This window comes from Palaemon carinicauda, chromosome 1, assembly GCF_036898095.1.
Source record: "Palaemon carinicauda isolate YSFRI2023 chromosome 1, ASM3689809v2, whole genome shotgun sequence".
Lineage (NCBI taxonomy): Eukaryota > Metazoa > Arthropoda > Malacostraca > Decapoda > Palaemonidae > Palaemon > Palaemon carinicauda.
The window spans coordinates 98,160,501-98,169,788 of NC_090725.1; positions in this window are offsets into that span (position 1 = coordinate 98,160,501).

A 9,288-nucleotide genomic window follows, 5' to 3' on the forward strand; every position below is an offset into this window, starting at 1 on the left:
TACCCGGTGAATATATAATAGCTGCAACTCTGTTGCTCGACAGACACATACATAAAAAACTCGCCAGCGATCGCTATGCAGGTTGCGGGTGTGCCCACCAGCGCCAACTGTCGGCCAGATACCACTCTCGATGTAAACAAAACCTTCAATTTCTTCTCATCCCACTGCGTCTCTATTGGGGAGGAAGGGAGGGTCGTTTAATTTATATATTCACCGGGTAAGTATATTCAAAAATTTATTTTATAATTAAAATATCATTTTTAAATATTTAACTTAGCCGGTGAATATATAATAGCTGATTCACACCCAAGGAGGTGGGTAGAGACCAGAGTTAAATATGTTTACAGTGAACCCTCGCTACTTCGCGGTTCGACCATCGCGGATTCACCACTTCGCGGATTTTTTTCATAACCCATGTCTACTGTATACATATATTGCGGATTTTCCGGAAATATCGAAAATACCGCGATGTGACCGATGGTGCGAGATTGGAGAAAGTAAGGAAAATTGAATCATGATTGATTTTCAATATAAATGAAACTTTGAGGAGCAACAAAGATATCATTTGTTAGAGAGATAGAGAGAGGTAAGGAATGGGAGGTAGTGAAAAGTAGCCCAGAGAGAGAGAGAGAGAGAGAGAGAGAGAGAGAGAGAGAGAGAGAGAGAGAGAGAGAGAGGAGAGAGAGAGAGAGAGAGAGAGGGGGGTTTAAATGTAATAAACAAAAAAATTTGATAGGTTATAACACATTGGTGCTTATGTAATATCAACTGTATACTGTAGACGGTTTGAATAAGTTAAGAAATGATATAAATGGTACTTTGTTAGTGTATTCGTACACACTCAAGAGCGGCAGCTAGATGACAGCTGATCTAATCACAGCCAAAAGTAAAAAAAAAAAAAGTCAACAATACTCGATTTTTAAAACACACCCGAAATTTAAAAACAAAAGTACACGCTTTCTTAATGTGCAATTAACTATTTAAAGAGTGACAATTTTCTAGAATAAAATGATATTTCCCAAAAAATAGTGGTTTGCTGATGAAATCGGATGCCCTATTTTTGGCTATGATTGAAATGGATGTAGACTCGGCCTAATTATTTCATTTCGTATTTAATTGACACTAAGAAAACTAATTTTAGTTTCTTCATCTAAATGTAAATATTGTATAACACGAAGAGAGAGAGAGAGAGAGAGAGAGAGAGAGAGAGAGAGAGAGAGAGAGAGAGAGAGAGAGAGAGAGAGAGAATGAATCAGCTGTTGTAATCAAATGGCGTGTTTTTGTTTCGTGAGAATTTCATCGCCACGACTTTAACAACAACATACTGTACTGAACTTTACAGTATTATACAGACTACTGTAATATGATAAAGTAAAATATTTGTAATCTATTTTATATGAAATGGGGCTATTTTTGTTTTGTTTAAAATTTACATTTACGTATGTAAAACAACTCTCTCTCTCTCTCTCTCTCTCTCCTCTCTCTCTCTCTCTCTCTCTCTCTCTCTCTCTCTCTCTCTCTCTCGTAGATTGCTTTGCTACGTATGTATGATTTTATATAGATACGGTAAATAATATTTGTAATAACATATTTTATAAAAGCTTTTACTGTAATATCATTATTTATCACTTTCATCATGCATGTTAAATGCCTTCGTTTGTTTACTGAGCGTACTTTATGACGCCGTCGTTTCAGGCGGCGTCATAAAGAAAAAATTTCATTTGGAAGTCCTAAGAAAAATTAAGTAAAACATTAGTAATAACCAAATCAACATACTGTACTGAATAATCAATATAATTGATGCAAAAACTAACCTATAAACAGATGTGTAAATGCGTTTGTTTCTTCATTAGGATCAGAGATAAACGTAAACAAAACATTGGTTGCCATTTTTTATCGTGCCTTTTGGCGTGTTTAGGAAACGCATGATATAAAGTCGCCTTTAATAATTGTGCCTGTTTTAGTTTAGGGTACTGTATTACATGCATTAAGTGTTCTGTACATTAAAGGGTAGTTTGTTAACAGTACTACGTACAAGGGAAGGTTTTAAAAGTCTGAATATACATGTTGAATAAATAGGTAAATATGGTGTTACTACTTCGCGGATTTTCACCTATCGCGGCCGCCTCTGGAACCTATCTACCGCGATAAACGAGGGTTCACTGTACATCGTATAAGCTAAGAGTTTTTTCATTTTGACAGTTATCAATATAACAAAACCAAAATAAATAGGTACCTGGTAAGGAAGTCGACTTAGACGATTACTCTGCCTTGTAAGTACGTCTTCCTTACGGAGCCCAGCGATCCTCTTAGGATGCTGACAGACTCCCAGGAGCTGAAGTATCAAGGGCTGCAACCCATACAACAGGACCTCATCAAACCCCTAATCTGGGCGCTCTCAAGAAATGACTTTGACCACCCGCCAAATCAACCAGGATGCGAAAGGCTTCTTAGCCTTCCGGACAACCCATAAAAACAACATTAAAACATTTCAAGAGACAGATTAAAAGGATATGGAATTAGGGAATTGTAGTGGTTGAGCCCTCACCCACTACTGCACTCGCTGCTACGAATGGTCCCAGTGTGTAGCAGTTCTCGTAAAGAGTCTGGACATCTTTCAAGTAAAATGACGCGAACACTGACTTGCTTCTCCAATAGGTTGCGTCCATTATACTTTGCAGAGATCTATTTTGCTTAAAGGCCACGGAAGTTGCTACAGCTCTAACCTTGTGCGTCTCAACCTTAAGCAAAGATCGGTCTTCCTCACTCAAGTGTGAATGAGCTTCTCGTATTAACAATCTGATAAAATATGACAAAGCATTCTTTGACATAGGCAAGGATGGTTTCTTAACCGAACACCATAATGCTTCAGATTGGCCTCGTAAAGGTTTAGTACGAGTTAAGTAGAACTTAAGAGCTCTAACAGGGCATAATACTCTTTCTAGTTCATTGCCTACGATCTCCGATAAGCTAGGAATATCGAAAGATTTAGGCCAAGGACGAGAAGGTAGCTCATTTTTGGCTAGGAAACCAAGCTGCAGAGAACAAGTAGCTTTTTCTGACGAAAACCCGATGTTCTTGCTGAAGGCATGAAGCTCACTGACTCTTTTAGCCGAGGCTAAGCATACCAGGAAAAGAGTCTTAAGAGTGAGATCTTTCAGGGAGGCTGAATGTAAAGGCTCAAACCTGTCTGACATGAGGAATCTTAGGACCACGTCTAAATTCCACCCAGGTGTAGCCAAACGACGTTCCTTAGAGGTCTCAAAAGACTTAAGGAGGTCTTGCAGATCTTTATTGTTGGAAAGATCTAAGCCTCTATGCCGGAAGACCGAGGCCAACATGCTTCTGTAGCCCTTGATAGTAGAAGCTGAAAGGGATCGTACTTTTCTCAGGTATAAGAGAAAATCAGCTATTTGGGCTACAGAGGTACTGGTCGAGGATACGGAAACTGACTTGCACCAGTCTCGGAAGACTTCCCACTTCGATTGGTAAACTCTAATGGTAGACGCTCTCCTTGCTCTGGCAATCGCACTGGCTGCCTCCTTCGAAAAGCCTCTAGCTCTCGAGAGTCTTTCGATAGTCTGAAGGCAGTCAGACGAAGAGCGTGGAGGCTTTGGTGTACCTTCTTTACGTGTGGCTGACGTAGAAGGTCTACTCTTAGAGGAAGACTTCTGGGAACGTCTACTAGCCATCGAAGTACCTCGGTGAACCATTCTCTCGCGGGCCAGAGGGGAGCAACTAACGTCAACCTTGTCCCTTCGTGAGAGGCGAATTTCTGCAGTACCTTGTTGACAATCTTGAATGGTGGGAATGCGTAAAGATCTAGATGTGACCAATCTAGGAGGAAGGCATCTATATGTATTGCTGCTGGGTCTGGGACTGGAGAGCAATAGATTGGAAGCCTCTTGGTCAGCGAGGTTGCAAAGAGATCTATGGTGGGTTGACCCCAAGTCGCCCAAAGTCTCTTGCACACATCCTTGTGGAGGGTCCATTCGGTTGGAATTACCTGACCTTTCCGACTGAGACAATCTGCTAGGACGTTCAAGTCGCCCTGGATGAACCTCGTTACTAGGGAGATGCCTCGATCTTTTGACCAGATGAGCAGGTCCCTTGCGATCTCGTACAGAGTCAGTGAGTGGGTACCTCCCTGTTTGGAAATGTACGCCAAGGCCGTGGTGTTGTCCGAGTTGACCTCCACCACCTTGCCTCGAAGGAGATTCTCGAAGCTTATCAAGGCCAGATGAACCGCCAAAAGTTCCTTGCTGTTGATATGCATGCTCCTCTGACTCGAGTTCCACAGACCTGAGCATTCCCGACCGTCCAGCGTCGCGCCCCAGCCCAAGTCCGATGCGTCCGAGAAGAGAACGTGGTTGGGTTTCTGAACTGCCAGGGGAAGGCCCTCTCGTAGGCTGATATTGTCCTTCCACCAAGTCAGACAAGACTTGATCTTTTCGGAAATCGGGATCGAGACCGCCTCTAGCGTCTTGTCCTTTTTCCAGTGAAAAGCCATGTGGAATTGAAGAGGTCGGAGGTGTAGCCTTCCTAGCGAGACAAATTGCTCCAGGGATGACAGCGTTCCTACCAGACTCATCCAAAGCCTGACTGAGCAGCATTCTTTCTTCAGCATCTTCTGGATGGAGAGCAGGGCTTGATCTATTCTGGGGGCCGACGGAAAAGCCCGAAAAACTTGACTGTGAATCTCCATCCCTAAATACAGAATAGTTTGGGATGGGACCAGCTGTGACTTTTCCAAGTTGACTAGGAGTCCCAATTCCTTGGTCAGATCTAGAGTCCAATTGAGATCCTTCAGACAGCGATGACTGGAAGAGGCTCTGAGAAGCCAGTCGTCCAAATAAAGGGAGGCTCGGATGTCCGATAAATGGAGGAATTTTGCCACATTCCTCATAAGCCTCGTAAACACGAGAGGAGCTGTGCTTAGGCCAAAGCACAGGGCCCGAAACTGGTACACCACATCGTCGAAGACGAATCTCAGAAAAGGTTGGGAGTCTGAGTGAATGGGGATGTGGAAGTAGGCGTCCCTTAGGTCTAGAGAGACCATCCAGTCTTCCTTTCTGACCGCTGCTAGGACTGACTTTGTGGTCTCCATGGTAAACTTCGTCTTTGTGACAAAGACATTCAGAGCACTGACGTCTAGCACCGGTCTCCAACCTCCTGTCTTCTTTGATACTAGGAAGAGACGGTTGTAAAACCCCGGTGATTGAAGGTCCGAGACTTTGACCACCGCTCCCTTCTCTAGCAAAAGAGACACTTCCAGTTTCAGGGCTTGTCTCTTTTCTTCCTCTCGGTACCTGGGAGAGAGATCGATGGGGGACGTCGCTAGAGGAGGTCTGCGTACAAAAGGGATTTTGTACCCCTCTCTGAGCAACCTCACAGATTGTTGATCTGCGCCTCTCTTCTCCCAGGCTTGCCAGTAGTTCTTGAGTCTGGCACCTACTGCTGTCTGAAGTTGCGGGCAGTCAGACTCTGCCCTTAGAGGACTTGGATCCTTTCCTCTTCCCTCTCTTCCCTTTGGCACGAGCACCTCCCCTGCTGGAGGCTCTGCCACGAAAGGGCGGGATAAACCTGGACGCAGGAGTGTCTATCCTAGGTCTGGCAGACAAGGCAGGCAAAGGGGGAGCTTTGCGAGCCGAGGACGCAACTAGATCGTGGGTGTCCTTCTGCACTAAAGACAAGGCAATTTCCTTAACCAAGACTTCAGGAAACAAGCACTTAGACAAGGGCGCAAAGAGTAGCTCGGATCTTTGGCATGGCGTCACTCCTGCTGACAGAAAAGAGCACAGAGACTCTCGTTTCTTAAGGACTCCGGACGTGAATGAAGCGGCAAGCTCGTTGGACCCATCACGGACGGCCTTGTCCATGCAGGACATAATGAGTAAGGAAACATCCCTATCGGCAGAAGAGATTTTCCTACTCAGGGCTCCTAAACACCAGTCCAGGAAGTTAAAGACTTCAAACGCCCTAAATATGCCTTTAAGAAGGTGGTCCAGGTCCGAGGGTGACCAACAAATCTTCGAGCGTCTCATGGCAAGGCGGCGGGGAGAGTCTACAAGACTTGAGAAGTCGCCCTGGGCAGAGGCAGGAACTCCCAAGCCGAGAACTTCTCCCGTGGCATACCAGACGCTCGATCTAGACGAGAGTTTAGATGGGGGGAAGGCAAATGCTGTCTTCCCTAAACTCCTCTTGGTCTCTAACCAATCGCCTAACAGCCGTAAAGCTCTCTTGGATGAGCGAGAGAGAACGAGTTTAGTAAAGGCAGGCATGGTAGCAGGAACGCCTAAGACAAACTCTGACGGCGGCGAACGAGGAGCCACAGAAATAAAGTGATCAGGGAACAACTCTTTAAAAACAGCCATGACTTTTCTAAAGTCCAAGGATGGTTGAACTGCTTTAGGCTCATCTAGTTCTGAAGGCTGATCCTCAGGCTGTGGTTCAGCAACGTCCTCATCTGACAGTTCCTCATCCGATAACTGATGAGAAAACGGCAAAGGTGTAGGCAACGTTTGACTCGCAGAGTCCGGTCGCACAGGTGCATACGTGACGGAGCCGGACGCAGCGTCCTGGAACTGCTGAACAGTCTGGGAACTGTCAACAACAACAGGTGCGCGAGGACGCACAGCGTCCACCCGAGACTGTTTAGACCGTCTGGGTTGTGCAGTCAACACCATACCGGGTTGCGGAGGTTGACGCACCGCGTCAAAACAAGTCAACTCTGATGGTTGATGAACATCCTGAACGTCACCAATCGCATCAGTGCGTTGCCTAACGTCAACGTGCGGCTGGAAATCCACACTGGGTCGCATCGGTGGAGGTACCACCCCAACTGGTTGACGCGAGAAAGCTACATCCACGTCAACAGGACGCACAACAGAACGCTTGGAAGGCTGATGGCCAGTAGGTTCAACGGTAACCTTCTCAGCGTTGTAGTCCTCCATCAAGGACGCAAGCTTAGACTGCATGTCTTGCAGTAACACCCATTTAGGGTCTACGGAAGCAGGTGCGGTAACAGACGGGGTTAGCGAATGAGACGGCACAACTTTGCCTCTCTTAGGCGGCGAGCAGTCATCAGATGACGGCAACGGGTCCGAACTGTCCCAGTGGCTACATCCGGGACGTTGGACTTGTCCTGAAGGGACCGACTTACGCTTTAAAGGTCTGGAGACCTTGGTCCAAGGTTTCTTACGTGAAACACCTTCGGACGACGAGGTAAAAATGGGCTCTCTCGTCTTACTTAGGTAGGGGCGATCTTGGAGAGATACGCCTGATACCTTAGAGGGAACGTCTGTTCGCTGATCAAGGCCTCTCGAACCCATGAGTCGTACGACATTGCTTCTCCCCTGGGCTTGGGAGCTTGCAAGAGGTCCCGGACTAGGAGGACGACAGGCACGAACAGACGAACCCTCGAGCGCAACACTGTTCACAACACTTTGCGTAACACTAGGCACTTTGACACTATCCTTCGTGGCACTTTGGCACTTGAGTTCCTTTACATCCGCCATAAGTTGATTTCGGTCACTTGCTAAAGCCTCAACTCTCTCCCCCAAGGCATGAATAGCACGCATCATGTCTGCCATCGACGGTTCCTGAGTGCTAGGAGGGGGGTTAGGAACAACCACTACAGGGGAAGGAATAGGTTCAGGGGCATGTGGAGAGGAAAAATCTACCGACCTAGAAGAACTTCTCCTTACCCTATCTCTCTCTAGTCTGCGTGTATATTTATCAAATTCGATAAAATCGAATTCCGAAAGGCCCACGCATTCCTCACACCGATCTTCCAATTGACAGGTTTTACCCCGACAATTGGAACAAACAGTGTGAGGGTCGAGAGAAGCCTTTGGAAGACGCCTATGACAGTCCCTAGCATTGCACTTTCGAAACTTGGGAACTTGAGAAGGGTCAGCCATTTTGAATTAGTCAAGGGAAAATTCCAAAAACGATCTAAGTCATCAACAATTAATCCGATTCAAAAAAGAGTTCAAGGATTTATTTGAAGAAAAACACCTGTACTGCGAAAGCTCAAACCAAATTAAAGTACTTCACCAAATATGATGGGAAAAACTCCAGGTTCAACAGCGAGTAAAGTACATCTTGTCGACACGTCGACAGAGAAGAAATTGAAGGTTTTGTTTACATCGAGAGTGGTATCTGGCCGACAGTTGGCGCTGGTGGGCACACCCGCAACCTGCATAGCGATCGCTGGCGAGTTTTTTATGTATGTGTCTGTCGAGCAACAGAGTTGCAGCTATTATATATTCACCGGCTAAGTTAAATATTTAAAACTGAGCTCCCACAAATGATATAGTTTTCCTCCACCGTACCTAAAATGACCCAGCTGAACAGGTTTAGAAGAGCAAACCCCTCTTTCTGGTAGTCAATTACAGTAATTAGAACATCAAGATCTTTATTTTAATAAAGGCAGTTACTCGACTTAACGTTAACTAGAAAATAAAATCACTACAAGAAATTGTGTCATCCACTTAACAAAAAAAAGAATTAATTGTTTACATTCTAAGTAGCCATAACCTAAGCAGTGACAAAGCATTTATAGGCCACAAAATATTTTGTAAATGGTTGGCTATGTAGATACTGTATGGTAATCATAATACTCTTTGTAAGGAAATATTGCCAGAGCATTGTGATATGTCATGTTGCTCTGGCGATGTAAATATTGCCATTACGAAGAGGTGGCAGGGTCACCAGGCCTAATGACCATTTAGGCCTTCTTTGGGTTTGGGAAAAAGGTATGAGATGTTTTTTCATTTGCAAAATGTCAAAAGCTCATGCTTGGTAGATAGTAAGCAGTGACCTAGAAGCTGGATTCATCAAGATAACATACAGTATATTTTTGTGTATACTGGCAGTAAATCTTTGTTTAGGGAATGAATCATATGGGAAGACTATTGCAGAATCTTTTTTTCAGCAAATATATAGTTAACTAGGTCCGTACATCAAGTCACTTTAGATCCTTATGGTGCATCCACAAGACCGGGCAGTTCCTGGTAGACAAAAATTCTGAGTGGCAATAGGCACAGATATCAGATGCGAGAACACTATAGGCCATCATCTCTGCTGTGTTAGTGTTCGTAGTTTGTGGAAATTCCTACAAAACCAGCAAGTACATAATTTCAAAAGTAAAAGATTTACTTTAAAACATCTGGTTATTAGTTTTATGTCCTACATGAATGTTATCTTCATGGTTATAAATGATTATAACTACTCTTAAAAGAGTGTATGATGTTTTCTAGGTCCATTCTTGTTTACTTTTCCCAT